Source organism: Phyllobates terribilis, unplaced genomic scaffold, assembly GCF_046119375.1.
Source record: "Phyllobates terribilis strain yellow unplaced genomic scaffold, ASM4611937v1 Scaffold_167__1_contigs__length_4167997, whole genome shotgun sequence".
Lineage (NCBI taxonomy): Eukaryota > Metazoa > Chordata > Amphibia > Anura > Dendrobatidae > Phyllobates > Phyllobates terribilis.
In genome coordinates, this window is record NW_027362927.1 from 4,025,056 (window position 1) to 4,047,411 (window position 22,356).

Sequence of the window (22,356 nt, forward strand, 5' to 3'; positions counted from 1 at the left end):
TAAGGGAATGTGTCATATACATTTTTTAAAATGACCAAAAATACCACATACAAGAGACAAATACCACCACACCATGACCACACCACATATAACCACCACATAGTGATCAAATAATACCACATACCAGAAACAAAATACCGTCACACCATGACCAGACCACATATTACCACCTCATAGTGCCCAAATAATACCACATACAAGGAACAAAAACTGCCACACCATAACCAGACCACATATTACCACCACATGGTCACTGAATAATACCACATACAAGGGACAAATACCGCCACACCACGACTGGACCTCATATTACCACCACATAGTGACCAAATACTACAATACTGATCATTAATAAAAAAAAACACAATATCACCATAAGTGCCATTATACACGGGAGCTCTGTACATGGTACAATGTATAATGTAAGTGTACAGGTAATATAGTGATCACCAGTGACATTATACACAGGAGCCCTGTACATGGTATACTGTGTATAATGTAAGTGTACAGGTAATATAGTGATCACCAGTGACATTATACACAGGAGCCCTGTACATAGTATACAGTGTATAGTGTCAGTGTACATGTAATACACTGACTCACCGGTGATGTCTCTAGGTGAAGTCCTTCATCTTCGCTTTTCTCCTTCATACAGCACAGACCGCCATTACTTCTTCCAACCAGGACTAGTCTCTGCATAAAATAACACACAGTTATCTAGAGCACATTCCCCAACTTCTACATTACGCAGCTGAATACAGACGTGCACTCACCATTAACCCCTTAAGCCCCGCGGGTGGTTTGCACGTTAATGACCGGGCCAATTTTTACAATTCTGACCACTGTCACTTTATGAGATAATTACTCTGGAACGCTTCAACGGATCCCCCTGATTCTGAGATTGTTTTTTCGTGACATATTGTACTTTATGATTGTGGAAAAATTTCTTCGATATCACTTGCATTTATTTGTGAAAAAAGCAGAAATTTGGCGAAAATTTTGAAACTTTTGCAATTTTCAAAATTTGAATTTTTAAGCCCTGAAATCAGAGCGATATGTCACACAAAAGAGTTAATAAATAACATTTCCCACATGTCTACTTTACATCAGCACAATTTTGGAACCAAAATTTTTTTTTGTTAGGGAGCTATAAGGGTTAAAAGTTGACCAGCGATTTCTCATTTTTCCAACAAAATTTACAAAACCATTTTTTTAGGGAACACATCACATTTGAAGTCACTTTGAGAGGTCTTTATGACAGAAAATACCCAAAAGTGACACCATTCTAAAAACTGCACCCCTCAAGGTGCTCAAAACCACATTCAAGAACTTTATTAACCCTTCAGGTGCTTCATAGGAATTTTTTGAATGTGGAAGAAAAAAATGAACATTTAACTTTTTTCACAAAAATGTTACTTTAGACCCAATTTTTTTTATTTTCACAGGGGTAATAAGAAAAAATGGACCACAAAATTTGTTGTGCAATTTCCCCTGGGCACACAGATACCCAATATTTGGGGAAAAAACACTGTTTGGGCGCACTGTAGGGCTCAGAAGGGAAGGAGCGCCATTTGACTTTTTGATTGTAAAATTTGCTTGAATAATTAGCGGACACCATGTTACGTTTAGAGAGCCCCTGTGTGCCCAAACATTGGAGCTCCCCCACAAGTGACCCCATTTTGGAAACTAGACCCCCCAAGGCACCTATCTAGATGCATAGTGAGCAGTTGCAACCCCCAGGTGCTTCACAAATTGATTCGTAAAAATGAAAAAGTGTTTTTCTTTTCACTTTTTCATTTTTACGAATCAATTTGTGAAGCACCTGGGGGTTGCAACTGCTCACTATGCATCTAGATAGGTGCCTTGGGGGGTCTAGTTTCCAAAATGGGGTCACTTGTGGGGGAGCTCCAATGTTTGGGCACACAGGGACACTCCAAATGCAACATGGTGTCTGCTAACAAATTGAATGGAAAATCGGCTCAAATTGTTAGCGGACACCATGTTGCATTTAGAGAGCCCCTTTGTGCCCAAACATTGGAGCTCCCCCTCAAGTGACCCCATTTTGTTAACTAGACCCCCCAAGGCACCTATCTAGATGCATAGTGAGCAGTTGGAACCCCCAGGTGCTTCACAAATTGATTCGTAACAATGAAAAAGTGTTTTTTTTTTCACGGAGCAGGAGACTGGCGCTGGTGACCGGGAGCCCGGAGCAGGAGACCGGGAGCCCGGCGCTGGTGACCGGGAGCCCGGAGCAGGAAGACGGGAGCCCGGAGCAGGAAGACCGGGGGCCCGGAGCAGGAGACCGGGAGCCCGGAGCAGGAGACCGGGAACCCGGAGCAGGAGACCGGGAGCCCGGAGCAGGAGACCGGGAACCCGGAGCAGGAGACCGGGAGCCCGGAGCAGGAGACTGGTACTGGAGCTGGAGATCAGAAGCAAAAGAATTAACAGGGACGCTGGGGTGAGGCGGATTGGGGTGGGAAGGGGGGTTAAAAAGACAGGGGAGTGGGAAGAGGGGTAAAAAGACAGGGGAGTGGGAAGAGGGGGATTGGGGTGGATGAGGAGAGATCAGAGATGGACTTACCAAAGGGTCAGCAGGGGACTGGAGCAGAAGACCCAGAGCAGGAGACCGGCAGCCCGGTGTAGGAGACCAGGAGCCCGGTGCAGGAGACCAGGAGCCCGGCGCTGGTGACCAGGAGCCCGAAGCTGGTGACCGGGAGCCCGGCGCAGGAGCCCGGAGCAGGAGCCCGGGAGCAGGAGACCGGTACTGGAGCTGGAGATCAGAAGCAAAAGAATTAACAGGGACACTGGGGTGAGGCGGATTGGGGTGGGAAGGGGGGTAAAAAGACAGGGGAGTGGGAAGAGGGGTAAAAAGACAGGGGAGTGGGAAGAGGGGGGTGGGGTGGATGAGGGGAGATCAGAGATAGACTTACCAAAGGGTCAGCAGGACTGGAACAGAAGACCCAGAGCAGGAGCCCGGAGCAGGAGACCAGGAACCCGGTGCAGGAGACCAGGAGCCCGGTGCAGGAGACCAGGAGCCCGGTGCAGGAGACCAGGAGCCCGGTGCAGGAGACCAGGAGCCCGGAGCAGGAGACCGGTACTGGAGCTGGAGATCAGAAGCAAAAGAATTAACAGGGACACTGGGGTGAGGCGGATTGGGGTGGGAAGGGGGGTAAAAAGACAGGGGAGTGGGAAGAGGGGTAAAAAGACAGGGGAATGGTAAGAGGGGGATTGGGGTGGATGAGGGGAGATCAGAGATGGACTTACCAAAGGGTCAGCAGGACTGGAACAGAAGACCCAGAGAGCAGGAGACCGGGAGCCCGGCGCTGGTGACCAGGAGCCCGGCACTGGTGACCGGGAGTGGAGCTGGAGACTCGGACCAGAGCTGGAGACCGCTGCAGGATGCAGAAAAAAAGGTTACGGGGGTAAAAAGAGGGGGGAGGGGGGATTGGGGTGGATGAGGGGAGAACAGACTTACCAAAGTCTTCTCTGCAGGATCAGCAGCAGGCTCTGGAGCAGGAACCACAGCAGGTCAGGAGCAGAAGATCCAGGAGCTGGAGCACAAGATCCAGGACGCTGGAACAGAAGATCCAGGAGCAGCAGCGACTGGAACAGTGAGAAGATGGTCTTGTGGTGTCACAGAATATTCTGTGGCACTACAAGGCCCAGCACAGACACATCAGATGTGATCGCTCTGTAGAAATCCTCACCAAATGTGAGGGTCTGCAGGGCGGTCACAGGGTGATGATGGGGTGGTGACAGGTGGAGGTAATCTGATTGTAGCAATCATTGATGACATTGATCGCTCCAATCAGAGTACCTGAATACAGGTGACCAGGCGGTCACAGGGAGGTGTCACCCCTCTGTGACCCCCTGAGGTGCATGTTGTGCCCCAGCCATCTGATTGGTGACACTGATTGCACCAATCAGATATGGCTGGAGCAGAGCACGCACCACAGGGGGTCACAGAGAGGTGACACTTCCTTGTGACCGCCGGTCACCTGTATTCAGGTACTCTGATTGGAGCGATCGATGTCATCATCGATCGCTCCAATCAGAGCAGTCTGGGGGCTTGAATCACATTACAGGGGGTCATGGGGCGGTGACAGGCAGGTCACAAGCCGGTCACCGCCCCATGACCACCCTGTCACCGCGTGGTCGCGCTACGATCGATGTGATCGGCGATCGCACCGATCATAGCAGTCCGGGGCCAGGGCTGGGGTGTCCTATCAACATCCTAGGATCGGTGCTCATAGGAGCACCGATCCTAGGCTGCAGATCACTGTTTCCGGCAATCACATTACCGGAAACAGTGAGAAATGCTGTGATTGGCTGTTCAGATTTGAACAGCCAATCACAGCGATCGCTGGTGCGGGGGGGCGGCGACAGCCCCCGGGATGATGACGCCATCTAACAGGAGGTAGGATGGCACCGTAACTTTAATGCTGTCACCGCGACTTAAGTCGCGGTGCCGCATTAAAGATATGACATACTAATACGGGTCTGGCTCTTAAGTCCCAGGGCACAGACGCGTATTAGTACGGCAAATGTTGTTAAGGGGTTAATATATAATTAGTTATTATGCAACCCACCATTCCAAATATAAATTGTAATCCACCCCTGTGCCCCCCACTAACTGTAAATAGCCACTTTCCCCAACTAATAAATATATAAATTAATTAGAACCCCAATTTATTACCAGTCACACTCCTGCATCCTCAACGCCCCCTACTCTGTACCTCCTGCTCCCCCGATTCATTATATTTATATGCACCCACTACCCCAATTCATTGTCAAGTCCGTGCTCTCCTCACCCCCACCCTCTATTCAGTCAGGAGAAATAAGCAGCCACGCAGCTCCGGTAAGGCACTTAGCGCCGAGGTGTGTGCTCCCTTGCGGCGCTCCGGCACTCGGCACTCTGTTACAGCATGGGGCCCCGTGAGCAGAAGCACAAGAGGGGGGCCCCCCCTCTGTACTGCTGCTCACGGGGCCCCATACAGCAGTAAGGGCAGTAATGCCCTGATGGCGGCCCTGTATGTATGTGCGACGTTTCGGCTCTTCACACTGTGAGCCTTTCTCAAGCCATGAACATTCACTGTGCATAAGCAAGGTATATATAGGTTACACCCCATAATCAGTGATTAATCACTATACATCAGGAAAGCATAGTGCATATGTATACAGTGCAGTAATATCAATCTCCTCATGTGTCAGTATGTATATAACAATAATTCATTTTTATTCTGTGCCAGTTGACAGGTCATTGCTAAAGAAGCTGGCTGTTCACAGAGTGCTGTATCCAAGCATATTAACGGAAATTTGAGTGGAAGGAAAAAGTGTGGTAGAAAAAGGTGCACAAGCAACCGGGATAACCGCAGCTTTGAAAGGATTGCTAAGAAAAGGCCATTCAAAAATTTTGGGGGAGATTCACAAGGAGTGGACTGCTGCTGGAGTAATTGATTCAAGAGCCACCACACACAGACGTATCCAGGACATGGGCTACAAGTGTCGCATTGCTTGTGTCAAGCCCCTCATGACCAATAGACAACGCCAGAAGCGTCTTACCTGGGCCAAAGAGAAAAAGACCTGGACTGATCCTCAGTGGCCCAAGGTGTTGTTTTCAGATGAAAGTAAATTTTGCATTTCATTTGGAAATTCAAGGTCCCAGAGTCTGGAGGAAGAGTGGAGAGGCCACAATCCAAGCTGCTGGAGGTCTAGTGTGAAGTCTCCACTATCAGTGATGGTTTGGGGAGCCATGTCATCTGCTGGTGGAGGTCCACTGTGTTTTATCAAGACCAAAGTCAGTTCAGCCGTCTACCAGGACATTTTACAGCACTTCATGCTTCCCTCTGCCCACAAGCTTTTTGTAGATGGAAATGTCATTCTCCAGCAGGACTTGGCACCTGTCCACACTGCCAAAAGTACCAATACCTGGTTTAAAAACAACAGTATCGCTGTGCTTGATTGGCCAGCAAAGTCGCCTGACCTTTACCTCATAGAGAATCTATGGGGTATTGTCAAGAGGAAGATGAGAGACACCAGACCCAACAATGCAGACGAGCTGAAGGCTGCTATCAAAGCAACCTGGGCTTCCATAACACCTCAGCAGTGCCACAGGCTGATCGCCTCCATGCCACACTGCATTGATGCAGTAATTGATGCAAAAGGAGCCCCGACCAAATATTGAGTGCATTTACTGAACATACATTTCAGTAGGATAACATTTCGGATTTTAAAAACATTTTTCAAGCTGTTGTTATAAAGTATTCTAATTTACTGAGATAATGACTTTAGTGTTTTCATTGACTGTAAGCCATAATCATCAACATTAACAGAAATAAACACTTAAAATAGATCACTCTGTTTGTAATGACTCTATATAATATATGAGTTTCACTTTTTGTATTGAAGAACTGAAATAAATTAAGTCTTTGATGATATTCTAATTTTGTGAGAAGCACCTGTATATGTAACATAATATTACATTGTGCACTTTCTTGTCCTTTACATATCAGGTTCTGAACATAACAGGACGCTATATAATAAAGAACGGAGCCATACATAGCTAGAGAGGGTGCTACATAATAAGTGAGAGTGCCATACATAGCTAGAGAGGGTGCTACGTAATAAGTGACAGTGCAATACATACTTAGAGAGGATGCTACGTAATAAGGGAAGACGCCATACATAGCTAGAGAGGATGCTACATAATAAGTGACAGTGCCATACATACCTAGAGAGCATGCTACATAGTAAGGGAAGGCACTATACATAGCTAGAGAGGGTACTACGTAATAAGGGAAGACGCCATACATAGCTAGAGAGGGTACTATGTAATAAGGGAAGGCACCATACATAGCTAGAGAGGGTACTATGTAATAAGGGACGGCGCCATACATAGAGCGAATGCTACGTAATATGTATCAGCACCATACATTCATAGAGAAGATGCTACGTAATAAGTGACAGCGCCATACATACCTAAACAGGATGCTACGTAATAAGGGAAGGCGCCACACATAGGTAGAGAGGGTGCTACGCAATAAGGGACGGCCCCATACATAGCCAGAGAGTGTGCTAAGTAATAAGTGACAGCGCCATACATAGCTAGGGAGGGTACTATGTAATAAGGGAAGGCACCATACATTGCTAGAGAGGGTACTATGTAATAAGGGACAGCGCTATACATAGAGCGAATGCTACGTAATATGTATCAGCACCATACATACCTAGAGAAGATGCTACGTAATAAGTGACAGCGCCATACATACATAGAAAGGATGCTACATAATAAGAGAAGGCACCATACATAGAGCGAATGCTACGTAATATGTATCAGCACCATACATACCTAGAGAAGATGCTACGTAATAAGTGACAGCGCCATACATACCTAGAGAGGATGCTGCGTAATAAGGGACGGCGTTTTACATAACTAGAGAGGATGCTAAGTAATAAGGGACAGCACCATGCATACCTAGAGAGGATGATACATAATAAGGGAAGGCACCATACATAGCTAGAGAGGATGCTACGTAATAAGAGACAGTGCCAAACAAAACATACCTAGAGAGGGTGCTACGTAATGAGGGATGGCGCCATACATAACTAGAGAGGGTGCTACGTAATAAGGGACGGCGCCATACATAGCTAGAGAGGAGGATACGTAATAAGGGAAGGCGCCCTACATAGCTAGAGAGGATGCTACGTAATAAGAGACAGTGCCAAACATACCTAGAGAGGGTGCTACGTAATGAGGGATGGCGCCATACATAACTAGAGAGGGTGCTACGTAATAAGGGACGGCGCCATACATAGCTAGAGAGGAGGATACGTAATAAGGGAAGGCGCCCTACATAGCTAGAGAGGATGCTACGTAATAAGAGACAGTGCCAAACATACCTAGAGAGGGTGCTACGTAATGAGGGATGGCGCCATACATAACTAGAGAGGGTGCTACGTAATAAGGGACGGCGCCATACATAGCTAGAGAGGAGGATACGTAATAAGGGAAGGCGCCCTACATAGCTAGAGAGGATGCTACGTAATAAGGGAAGGCACCCTACATGGATAGAGAGGATGCTACGGAATAAGGGACAGCACCATACATACCTAGAGAGGATGATACGTAATAAGGGAAGGCACCATACATAGCTAGAGAGGATGCTACGTAATAAGAGACAGTGCCAAACATACCTAGAGAGGGTGTTACGTAATAAGGGATGGCGCCATTCATAGCTAGAGAGGATGCTACGTAATAAGGGAAGGCACCATACATACCTAAAGAGAGTTCTACCTAATAAGGGACGGCGCCCTAGATAGCTAGAGAGGATGCTACATAAAAACGGGGAGCATCATACATAGCTAGAAAGGATGTTATGTAATAAGGGACGGCACCATGCATAGCTAGAGAGGGTGCTACGTAAGAATTGACAGCCCAAACATACCTAGAGAGGGTGCTGCGTAATAAGAGAAGGCGCCATACATAGGTAGAGAGGATGCTATGTAATAAGGGAAGGTGCCATACATAGGTAGAGAGGGTGCTACATAATAAGGGACGGCCCCATACATACCTAGAGAGGATGCTACATAATAAGGGACGGCACCATACATAGCTAGAGAGGGTGCTAAGTAATAAGGGACGGCGCCGTACATAGAGTGAATGCCACGTAATATGTATCAGCACCATACATACCTAGAGAAGATGCTACGTAATAAGTGACAGCGCCAAATGTGGCACCCCAGGGGTCTGGTTGCCACAGTAATAGGAATATTACGTCTGAGAGCAAGTGGGAGGTTTCTCTGGTCAGGAGCCCTAAGCATGCAACACCGCCCGCCCAGACCTGGGAGGGGAGGAATCTGCCCTTATAAACTGGGTCTGGGGCGGGATTAGGTCAGTCAGAGCCTGGAGAGGGAAAGTTACAGCAGGAGCTCTGTAGGAGCAGGAGCGAGTGCCAGGGGCTGGAAGCTAGATAGCTCGCCCTGGCTGAAGACACTAAGACCGGACACGGAGTCCGAGGCTGTGGGGACATCCAGGTCCAGCAGCAGAATCCAAACGGCAGGGGATTCCAGGTCCTCTGGCCATAGAAGCCCAGAGGCACGGTCACAAGCAAGGGACCAGCACCGCCATCGCGGAGCGGAGGCTAACCGAAGGCCCTAAGTCACCGGCCATACGGGTGAGCACCACACGGTACACTCAGGGACGTGGGCTACTTCTACCCATATACAGCAAGGTAGCCAGGAAGAGTACAGATAGACGGGGAGGCCTACAACTCCATCTGGCCAGGGGAGATCCCGCTTGCTCACAGACTGACCAGGCCTCTACTGCTAACCAGTACTCCCGGGAGGGTCTGCTTTATAACACCAGTAAAGACCCTGAACTGCACTGCACTGACTCTGAGTTGTTCCTGCTGCGCTCGTGCACCATCACTCCCATCATCCACACCAACTGCCCTGAGGCTATACTTCTCCCGTGGGGAGTCATCTCATTCTTAGCTGCACACACAACGCCGGCCTCAGCGGCCTGCCTTGCAGCGGCGGCCCCCACTGACCGTAATCCACGGGTGGCGTAGTCGGACCATTATCATACCAATAACCCTGCCACTGATTTGACCACCCTGGGCACGGACCGGGTCATCGCCACGGAGACTACAACCCCCAGCGATCCGGCTCCGGGTATTCCCCGCACACACAGCACAGGCCCAGGGGGCGAGTCACCATACATACCTAGAGAGGATGCTACGTTATAAGGGACGGCCCCATACATAGCCAGAGAGAGTGCTACGTAATAAGTGACAGCGCAATACATAGCTAGAGAGGGTGCTATGTAATATGGGACGGCGCCATACATAGAGCGAATGCTACGTAATATGTATCAGCACCATACATACCCAGAGAAGATGCTACTTAATAAGTGACAGCACCATACATACCTAGAGAGGATGCTACGTAATAAGGGACGGCGCTATAGATAACTAGAGAGGATGCTACATAATAAGGGACGGCGCCATACATAACTAGAGAGGATGCTATGTAATAAGGGAAGGCACCATACATACCTAGAGAGGATACTACGTAATAAGGGACGTCGCCATACATAGCAAGAGAGGATGCTACATAATAAGGGACGGCCCCATACATACCTAGAGAGCATGCTACATAATAAGGGACGGCACCATACATAGCTAGAGAGGGTTCTATGTAATAAGGGACGGCACCATACATAGCTAGAGAGGGTGCTATGTAATAAGGGAAGGCGCCATACATAGTTAGAGAGGGTACTATGTAATAAGGGAAGGCACCATACATAGCTAGAGAGGGTACTATGTAATAAGGGACGGCGCCATACATAGAGCGAATGCTACGTAATATGTATCAGCACCATACATTCATAGAGAAGATGCTACGTAATAAGTGACAGCGCCATACATTCCTAGAGAGGATGCTACGTAATAAGGGAAGGCGCCACACATAGGTAGAGAGGGTGCTACGTAATAAGGGACGGCCCCATACATAGCCAGAGAGTGTGCTAAGTAATAAGTGACAGCGCCATACATAGCTAGGGAGGGTGCTATGTAATAAGGGAAGGCACCATACATAGCTAGAGAGGGTACTATGTAATAAGGGACAGCGCCATACATAGAGCGAATGCTACGTAATATGTATCAGTACCATACATACCTAGAGAAGATGCTACGTAATAAGTGACAGCGCCATACATACATAGAAAGGATGCTACATAATAAGAGAAGGCACCATACATAGAGCGAATGCTACGTAATATGTATCAGCACCATACATACCTAGAGAAGATGCTACGTAATAAGTGACAGCGCCATACATACCTAGAGCGGATGCTGCGTAATAAGGGACGGCGTTTTACATAACTAGAGAGGATGCTAAGTAATAAGGGACAGCACCATACATACCTAGAGAGGATGATACGTAATAAGGGAAGGCACCATACATAGCTAGAGAGGATGCTACGTAATAAGAGACAGTGCCAAACATACCTAGAGAGGGTGCTACGTAATGAGGGATGGCGCCATACATAACTAGAGAGGGTGCTACGTAATAAGGGACGGCGCCATACATAGCTAGAGAGGAGGATACGTAATAAGGGAAGGCGCCCTACATAGCTAGAGAGGATGCTACGTAATAAGGGAAGGCGCCCTACATAGATAGAGAGGATGCTACGTAATAAGGGACAGCACCATACATACCTAGAGAGGATGATACGTAATAAGGGAAGGCACCATACATAGCTAGAGAGGATGCTACGTAATAAGAGACAGCGCCAAACATACCTAGAGAGGGTGTTACGTAATAAGGGATGGCGCCATTCATAGCTAGAGAGGATGCTACGTAATAAGGGAAGGCACCATACATACCTAAAGAGAGTTCTACCTAATAAGGGACGGCGCCCTAGATAGCTAGAGAGGATGCTACATAAAAACGGGGAGCATCATACATAGCTAGAAAGGATGTTATGTAATAAGGGACGGCACCATGCATAGCTAGAGAGGGTGCTACGTAAGAATTGACAGCCCAAACATACCTAGAGAGGGTGCTGCGTAATAAGAGAAGGCGCCATACATAGGTAGAGAGGATGCTATGTAATAAGGGAAGGTGCCATACATAGGTAGAGAGGGTGCTACATAATAAGGGACGGCCCCATACATACCTAGAGAGGATGCTACATAATAAGGGACGGCACCATACATAGCTAGAGAGGGTGCTAAGTAATAAGGGACGGCGCCGTACATAGAGTGAATGCTACGTAATATGTATCAGCACCATACATACCTAGAGAAGATGCTACGTAATAAGTGACAGTGCCAAATGTGGCACCCCAGGGGTCTGGTTGCCACAGTAATAGGAATATTACGTCTGAGAGCAAGTGGGAGGTTTCTCTGGTCAGGAGCCCTAAGCATGCAACACCGCCCGCCCAGACCTGGGAGGGGAGGAATCTGCCCTTATAAACTGGGTCTGGGGCGGGATTAGGTCAGTCAGAGCCTGGAGAGGGAAAGTTACAGCAGGAGCTCTGTAGGAGCAGGAGCGAGTGCCAGGGGCTGGAAGCTAGATAGCTCGCCCTGGCTGAAGACACTAAGACCGGACACGGAGTCTGAGGCTGTGGGGACATCCAGGTCCAGCAGCAGAATCCAAACGGCAGGGGATTCCAGGTCCTCTGGCCATAGAAGCCCAGAGGCACGGTCACAAGCAAGGGACCAGCACCGCCATCGTGAAGCGGAGGCTAACCAAAGGCCCCAAGTCACCGGCCATACGGGTGAGCACCACACGGTACACTCAGGGACGTGGGCTACTTCTACCCGTATACAGCAAGGTAGCCAGGAAAGAGTGCAGATAGTCGGGGAGGCCTACAACTCCACCTGGCCAGGGGAGATCCCGCTTGCTCACAGACTGACCAGGCCTCTACTGCTAACCAGTACTCCCGGGAGGGTCTGCTTTATAACACCAGTAAAGACCCTGAACTGCACTGCACTGACTCTGAGTTGTTCCTGCTGCGCTCGTGCACCATCACTCCCATCATCCACACCAACTGCCCTGAGGCTATACTTCTCCCGTGGGGAGTCATCCCATTCTTAGCTGCACACACAACACCGGCCTCAGCGGTCTGCCTTGCAGCGGCGGCCCCCACTGACCGCAATCCACGGGTGGTGTAGTCGGACCATTATCATACCAATAACCCTGCCACTGATTTGACCACCCTGGGCACGGACCGGGTCATCGCCACGGAGACTACAACCCCCAGCGATCCGGCTCCGGGTATTTCCCGCACACACGTGCACACACAGCACAGGCCCAGGGGGCGAGTCACCATACATACCTAGAGAGGATGCTACGTTATAAGGGACGGCCCCATACATAGCCAGAGAGAGTGCTATGTAATAAGTGACAGCGCCATACATAGCTAGAGAGGGTGCTATGTAATATGGGACGGCGCCATACATAGAGCGAATGCTACGTAATATGTATCAGCACCATACATACCTAGAGAAGATGCTACTTAATAAGTGACAGCACCATACATGCCTAGAGAGGATGCTACGTAATAAGGGACGGCGCTATACATAACTAGAGAGGATGCTACATAATAAGGGACGGCGCCATACATAGCAAGAGAGGATGCTACATAATAAGGGATGGCACCATACATAACTAGAGAGGATGCTATTTAATAAGGGAAGGCACCATACATACCTAGAGAGGATACTACGTAATAAGGGACGGCGCTATACATAACTAGAGAGGATGCAACATAATAAGGGACGGCGCCATACATAGCTAGAGAGGATGTTACGTAATAAGGGATGGCACCATACATAGCTAGAGAGGATGCTACATAATAAGTGACAGCGCCATACATACCTAGAGAGGATGCTACATAATAAGGGATGGCGCCATACATAACTAGAGAGGGTTCTATGTAATAAGGGACGGCACCATACATAACTAGAGAGGGTGCTACGTAATAAGGGATGGCACCATACATAGCTAGAGAGGATGCTACGTAATAAGGGATGGCACCATACATAGCTAGAGAGGATGCTATGTAATAAGGGAAGGCACCATACATAGCTAGAGAGGGTGCTACATAATAAGTGACAGCGCCATACATACCTAGAGAGGATGCTACATAATAAGGGATGGCGCCATACATAAGTAGAGAGGGTGCTACGTAATAAGGGACGGCGCCATACATAGCTAGAGAGGATGCTACGTAATAAGGGAAGGCACCCTACATAGATAGAGAGGATGATACGTAATAAGGGAAGGCACCATACATAGCTAGAGAGGATGCTACGTAATAAGAGACAGTGCCAAACATACCTAGAGAGGGTGCTACGTAATAAGGGATGGCGCCATTCATAGCTAGAGAGGGTGCTACGTAATAAGGGAAGGCACCATACATACCTAGAGAGAGTTCTACCTAATAAGGGACGGCGCCCTAGATAGCTAGAGAGGATGCTACATAAAAATGGGCAGCATCATACATAGCTAGAAATGATGTTATGTAATAAGGGACGGCACCATACATAGCTAGAGAGGATGCTACGTAAGAATTGACAGCGCCAAACATACCTAGAGAGGATGGTACGTAATAAGGGATGGCGCCATACATTGCTAGAGAGGGTGCTACGTAATAAGGCACAGCGCCATACATAGCTAGAGAGGATGCTACGTAATAAAGGAAGGCATCATACATACCTAGAGAGGGTGCTACGTAATAAGGGAAGGCGCCATACATAGCTAGAGAGGATGCTATGTAATAAGGGACGACGCCATACAAAGCTAGAGAGGTTGCTACGTAATAAGTGACAGTGCCATACATACTTAGAGAGGATGCTACGTAATTAGGGACGGCACCATACATACCTAGAGAGGATGCTACATAATAAGGGACGGCCCCATCCATACCTAGAGAAAATGCTACGTAATAAGTGACAGCGCCATACATGCCTAGAGAGGAAGCTAGGTAATAAGGGAAGGTGCCATACATAGCTAGAGAGGGTGCTACATAATAAGTGACGGTGCCATACATAGCTAGAGAGGGTGCTAAGTAATAAGGGACGGCGCTATACATAACTAGAGAGGATGCTACATAATAAGGGACGGCACCATACATAGCTAGGGAGGGTGCTACATAATACGGGACGGCACCATAGGTAGTTAGAGCGAATGCTACGTAATATGTGTCAGCACCATACATACCTAGAGAGGGTGCTACGTAATAAGGGACGGCGCCATACATTGCTAGAGAGAATGCTGCGTAATAAGGGACGGCCCCATACATAGCTAGAGAGGGTGCTACGTAAAAAGGGGTGTCACTATACATTGCTAGAGAGGATGCTACGTAATAAGGGACAGCGCCATACATAGCTAGAAAGGATGTTAAGTATTAAGGGACAGCACCATACATAGCTAGAGAGGGTGCTACGTAATAAGGGACGGCGCTATGCATAGCTAGAGAGGGTACTACGTAATAAGGGACAGCTCCATACATAGAGAGAATGCTACGTAATAAGTGACAGCGCCATACATACCTAGAAAAGAGGCTACGAAATATGTGACAGCGCCATACATTGGTAGAGAGGATGCTACGTAATAAGGGAATGCGCCACACATAGGTAGAGAGGGTACTACGTAATAAGGGACGGCTCCATACATAGAGCGAATGCTACGTAATATGTATCAGCACCATACATACCTAGAAAAGATGCTAAGTAATATGTGACAGCGCCATACATAGGTAAAGAGGATGCTACGTAATAAGGGAATGCGCCACACATAGGTAGAGAGGGTACTGCGTAATAAGGGACGGCTCCATACATAGAGCGAATGCTACGTAATATGTATCAGCACCATACATACCTAGAAAAGATGCTACGAAATATGTGACAGCGCCATACATAGGTAGAGAGGATGCTACGTAATAAGGGAATGCGCCACACATAGGCAGAGAGGATGCTAGTTAATAAGGGACGGCCCTTACATAGCTAGAGAGGGTGCTATGTAAAAAGGGGTGTCGCTATACATTGCTAGAGAGGATGCTACGTAATAAGGGACAGCGCCATACATAGCTAGAAAGGATGTTAAGTATTAAGGGACAGCACCATACATAGCTAGAGAGGGTGCTACGTAATAAGGGACGGCGCTATATATAGCTAGAGAGGGTACTACGTAATAAGGGACAGCTCCATACATAGAGAGAATGCTACGTAATATGTATCAGCACCATACATACCTAGAAAAGATGCTACGAAATATGTGACAGCGCCATACATAGGTAGAGAGGATGCTACGTAATAAGAGAATGCGCCACACATAGGTAGAGAGGATGTTAGGTAATAAGGGACGGCCCCATACATAGCTAGAGAGGGTGCTAAGTAATAAGTGACAGCGCCATACATAGCTAGAGAGGGTGCTACGTAATAAGGGGTGGCGCTATACATTGCTAGAGAGGATGTTACGTAATAAGGGACAGCGCCATGCATAGCTAGAGAGGATGCTACATAATAAGTGACAGCGCCATACATACCTAGAGAGGGTGCTACGTAATAAGAGAAGGCATCATACATAGGTAGAGAGAATGCTACATAATAAGGGACGGCGCCATATATACCTAGAGAGGGTACTATGCAATAAGGGACGGCGCCATACATAGAGCGAATGCTACGTAATATGTGTAAGCACCATACATACCTAGAGAAGATGCTACGTAATCAGTGACAGCGCCATACGTACCTAGAGAGGATGCTACATAATAAGGGAAGGCGCTATACATAGCTAGAGAGGGTGGTAAGTAATAAGTGACAGGGTCATACATAGCTAGAGAGGGTGCTACGTAATAAGTGATAGTGTCATACATAGCTAGGGAGGATGCTACGTAATAAGGGACGGCGCTATACATAACTAGAGAGGATGCTACATAATAAGGGACGGCGCCATACATAGAGTAAAAGCTGCGTAATATGTTTCAGCACCATACATACCTAGAGAAGATGCTACGTAATAAGTTACAGCGCCATACATACCTAGAGAGGGTGCTACGTAATAAGGGAATGCACCACACATAGCTAGAGAGGGTGCTACGTAATAAGGGACGGCGACATACATTGCTAGAGAGAAAGCTGCGTTATAAGGGACAGCACCATACATAGCTAGAGAGGATGCTACGTAATAAGGGACAGAGTTATACATAGCTAGAAAGGATGTTACGTAATAAGGGACGGCCCCATACATAGCTAGAGAGGTTGCTACATAATAAGTGACAGTGCCATACATACTTAGAGAGGGTGCTACGTAATAAGGGACGAAGCCATACATACCTAGAGAGGGTGCTACGTAATAAGGGACGGCCCCATATGTACCTAGAGAGGATGCTACATAATAAGGGACGGCGACATACATAGCTATTGAGGGTACTAAGTAATAAGGGACGGCGCCATACATAGAGCGAATGCTATGTAATATGTGTAAGCACCATATGACGCGCCCCCTGGGACATATTCCTTTTTGAGGGGAATACCCGGCACCGGATCAGATGGGGGGTTGTAGTCTCCGAGCGGCTGTGACCCGGTCCCGTGCCCAGGGCGTCAAGCTCAGTGTGATGTGGCAGTTCTACAGATGTTACTAAAGTTCTTTTGTGTCGACTACGCCACCCGTTGTGATGCGGTCACTGTGGCCGCCGCTGCAGCAGGGTCCGCTGAGGCTGATGGTGGGTGCGCAGCTTGGTGAGATATCCCCCAACGGGAGGGGTATAGCCTCAGGGGGTCAGGTGCAGAGGATGGGGGTTGTGGTGGTGCAGCATAGATGTTAAAGGAAGACAGAGTCGGGTTGTGCAGTTTAGGGTATTTACTCACTGCTGATGTTCCGGTCACTCCAGCTGCTAGTGACACCCGAGCCGTGCTGCGTCCACCAGGTCCTGGATCCAGCCAACCCCCAAACAAGTCCGGAGCGTGGCCCTGAGCTCTCCCTCTGTCCTTTCTTCAGCCGTCCCCACCAGTGATTCACCTAGGTCCAGCTCCCTCGGGCCTTCTGTTGGGACACCCTTGGCCCTGGGTTCCCTGACCCTTCATGTGGTGTGCCTTCGGGGTGAATGTGGTGGGTGACCGTGACAGACACTGCCCACGGTCTCCGGTCTCTGGCTGGGGATTGTTTTCTGCCCCCACCAGCTTGGGTTCCAGTACCCTTTTGCTGACTCCTCACCCGGTGCTCTAATTTGGGTTCTTGGGTCCCTTCAGTCTTCCCCCTCTGGGTCTTTCTCTTTCTTTCTCCTCTCTCTCTCTCTAGGGCTCTGCTCTGCTCCTCTTCCTGATTCTGACAGACTGACCCTGTTCTTAGTTGGTGCCCACCTTATATACACCCTCTATGTGTGAGCTCAGGTGACCAGCACCCAATGAGCTCCTATCTTTACCCAGGCTGCTCCCCCTATCTGCCCCTACACTACATGGGATGTACCACCCCCCTCCCACTCCAGCCAGGAACAGACTCGGTCGTACCTGCACATTTCTAAGTGGGAGTACCGTCGGTCTGCTCCTCGGAAATGGGATGTATGTAGTGCATGCAGTCTATCTGAGCTCAGTTCCACACTCCATCCTTACCCGGGAGTGGAATATCACACCTCTGGGTTGAGGTGCAATACCCCTGTAGCAGCCGAATCCTCAGGGTGCTACACATACATACCTAGAGAAGATGCTACGTAATCAGGGACAGCGCAATACGTACCTAGAGAGGATACTACATAATAAGGGAAGGCGACATACATAGGTAGAGAGGAAGCTACGAAATAAGGGATGGCACCATACATAGCAAGAGAGGGTGCTACATAATAAGGGACAGCACCATACATAGCTAGAGAGGGTGCTATGTAATAAGTGACAGCGCCATACATAGCTAGAGATGGTGCTACTAAATAAGGGATGGCACCATACATAGCAAGAGAGGGTGCTACATAATAAGGGACAGCACCATACATAGCTAGAGAGGATGCTACGTAATAAGTGACAGCACCATACATAGCTAGAGAGGATGCTACATAATAAGGGACAGCACCATACATAGCTAGAGAGGGTGCTACATAATAAGGGACAGCACCATACATAGCTAGAGAGGGTGCTATGTAAAAAGTGACAGCGCCATACATAGCTAGAGATGTTGCTACTAAATAAGGGATGGCACCATACATAGCAAGAGTGGGTGCTACATAATAAGGGACAGCACCATACATAGCTAGAGAGGGTGCTATGTAATAAGGGACGGCGCCATACATAGCTAGAGAGGATGCTACATAATAAGGGATGGTGCTATACATAGCTAAAGAGGATGCTATGTAATAAGGGACAATGCTATACATAGCTAGAGAGGATGCTATGTAATTAGGGACAATGCTATACATAGCTAGAGAGGATGCTATGTAATAAGGGACGGCGCCATACATAGCTAGAGAGGGTGCTGCGTAATAAGGGAAGGCATCATACATAGCTATAGAGGATGCTATATAATAAGGGACAATGCTATACATAGGTAGAGAGGATGCTACATAATAAGGGATGGTGCTATATGTGGCACCCCAGGGGTCTGGTCTCCACAATAATAGCAATATTATGTCTGAGAGCAGGTGGGAGGTCTCTTGGTCAGGGATCTTATGCATGCCACACCTCCTGCCCAGTCCTGGGAGGGGAAGAACTTCCCCTATATAAACCTGGGGCTGAGGCAGGGTTAAGAGAGAGAGAGAACAAGAGTAGAGAAGAGAAGCAGCATAGGAAGAAACAACAGGAGCTCTGTGGGAGCAGTGCTACAAGGAGTCAGGGGCTGGCAGCTGCAGAGCTCGCCCTGACTGAGAAGTTATCACCGGACCCGGAGTCCGAGGCTGTGGGGACTAATCCTTACCCAGCAGCAGAAACCGACCGGCAGGGGATTGCAGGTCCTCTGGCCCAGAAACCCGAAGGCACGGTCACACGCGTGGGACCAGCACCGCCATCGTGAGCGGAAGCCATTAGAAGGCCCCGAGTCACCGGCCATACGGGTGAGCACCACACGGTACACTCAGGGACGTGGGCTACTTTTACCCGCCTCTAGCAAGGTAGCCAGAAGAGTACAGTTAGCTGGGAAGGCCTACAACTCCGCCTGGCCAGGGGAGATCCCATCTGCTCAAGGACTGACCAGGCCCCGATCGCTAGCAAGTACTCCGGGAGGGTCTATCTTTGTCACCAGTAAAAACCCTGAACTACACGCATCGTCTCTGAGTGGTTCCTGCTACCCCCCATCATCCACGTCGGCTGCCCTGAGGCCATACCCCTCCCGTTGGGGGTTATACCATCCCCGCTGCACCATCCTTCCACCGGCCTCAGCGGTCTGCCCTGCAGCGGCAGCTCCAAAGCTGCATTCAACAGGTGGCGTAGTCATCCAACATCTACTGCTAGTAGACTCGCCACTTAGTTTGACTCCCTGGGCACGGACCGGGTCACCGCCACGAGACTACTACCCCCATCTGATCCGGCTCCGGGTAAGCCCCCGTGCACGCGATGCCGCACGACACAGAAGGCCCAGGGGCGCGTCACTATACATAGCTAGAGAGGATGCTATGTAATAAGGGACGATGCTATACTTAGCTAGAGAGGATGCTACGTAATAAGTGACAGCGCCATACATAGCTAGAGAGGATGCTACATAATAAGGGATGGTGCTATACATAGCTAGAGAGGGTGCTATGTAATAAGGGACAATGCTATACTTAGCTAGAGAGGATGCTATGTAATTAGGGACAATGCTATACATAGCTAGAGAGGATGCTATGTAATTAGGGATGGTGTTGTATAGAGAGGAGGACATTATGTAATTAAAGGGGTATTGCCATCTCTAAGATCCTATCCCAATATGTAGTAAGTAAAGTAATATTAGCAAATACCTAAAATTAGAAATTTAGTATAGTTCTCCTAATTAGCTATGTCACTTACCTCATGTGCAGGCATTGCACTAGCCTACGTATTGTAAGGCGGCGGTGTTCACACTGTGCAGTAACTGAGGCAGTGACACAAGCAAGTCCAACATAAACAGCTTTTATTCAGCAACTCACGGGTAAACACAAAGTCCTCCGGTTCGCAGCCGGGTTAACATGAGTCCATAAACAACGGTTGCCGGGGGCAACGGCCGCGCCGGGCAGCTCAGAGCCTGACAGGTGCAGAGGCTTCCCAGGAGTGGGTTCAGCCACCCTCAATCCTGCTGAGCTCCCCTGCTGTGCTCCTAGCAGGTTCCAACATAGAACAACACTAATCCTTAGTGCAGGGGTTTTAAAGGACCTGTGGCAAGAGCCACTGGAAAACCCGGGTTGGAGGGAGGAGGCCGCCCCACTGCCTCCTGTGACCTCCTCCAAGAAATGAAGGCCCTGCCGGGTTTTACTTAATCTGCCTTAGCCAGGTAGTCTGACCAGGTCAATGCTCACCTTCATTCCTGCATTGCAGCTGTGTCTGTGACTGCAATGCACTCCAATGGTTTTAATTGGTCTCTGTACACATTCTGGGGGAGATATAATGTCCCTCGTATACGATCCCGGTCACTGCCTCACATATCCCCCCCTCCTCTGTTCAAACTTGTGGGGTTGAACATTTGCCATCATACACGGTGCCCGGGACAGGGCATCCGCGTTTCCCTGTGACTTCCCGGGGCGATGTTCTACAGAGAAACTGAAATTTTGCAGTGATAGGAACCACCTGGTGACTCGCGCATTCCTCTCCTTGGCATTTCTCACCCATACCAAAGGTGAGTGGTCCGTCACCAAGCGGAATTGACACCCGAGTAAATAATAACGTAGCGATTCCAAGGCCCACTTAATAGCCAAACACTCCTTCTCTACCACGCTATAGTTTTTCTCTACCGGGACAAGTTTTCTACTTAAGTAGGTGACCGGGTGCTCTTCACCATTCACTTTTTGCGACAATACCGCCCCTAGGCCTACCTCCGAGGCATCTGTCTGTACAATAAAGGTTTCCTTGAAGTTGGGGCTGATGAGGACCGGCTGTCCACACAGGGCCAACTTCAGGGACTGAAAAGCTTCTTCTGCCTGAGGGTTCCACCGGACCATTACCGATTTTTTTTTTCCTTTCAAGAGATCGGTCAGGGCCGCCGTTCGCCCAGCAAAATTAGGTATAAACCGGCGGTAATACCCAAGGATGCCAAGGAACGCCCTCACCTGCTTTGTACTTGACGGTTTAGGCCAGTTTTTTATGGCCTCAACTTTATTGATTTGGGGCTTGATAGCTCCTCGGCTTATCACATACCCCAAATATCGGGCTTCCTCTAGCCCTATCGCACATTTTTGGGGTTTGCCGTTAACCCCGCGGCTCTGAGAGAAATCAGCACCGCTTGTACCTGTGATAGGTGCGTATGCCAGTCGGTGCTAAAGATGATAATATCATCTAGATACGCGGACGCGTACTCCTGATGAGGCTTGAGCACTATGTCCATCAACCTCTGGAATGTAGCCGGGGCCCCATGTAACCCAAAAGGTAAGACCACATAGTGATATAGCCCCTCCGGAGTTATGAAAGCAGGCTTTTCCTTCCCCGATTTTGTGAGAGGTACCTGCCAGTAACCCTTGGTGAGATCGAGCGTGGTAAAGTACTGGGTCTGCCCCAGTCTCTCAATCAGCTCATCCACCCGGGGCATTGGATAAAGGTCAAACTTCGACACTTCATTCAATTTCCGGAAATCGTTACAGAAGCGTAAAGATCCGTCTGGTTTCGGAATCAGTACGATGGGGCTAGCCCACTTACTCCGTGATTCCTCTATAACGCCTAACTGAAGCATTTGTTTGACCTCAGCAGTGATGGCTTGCCT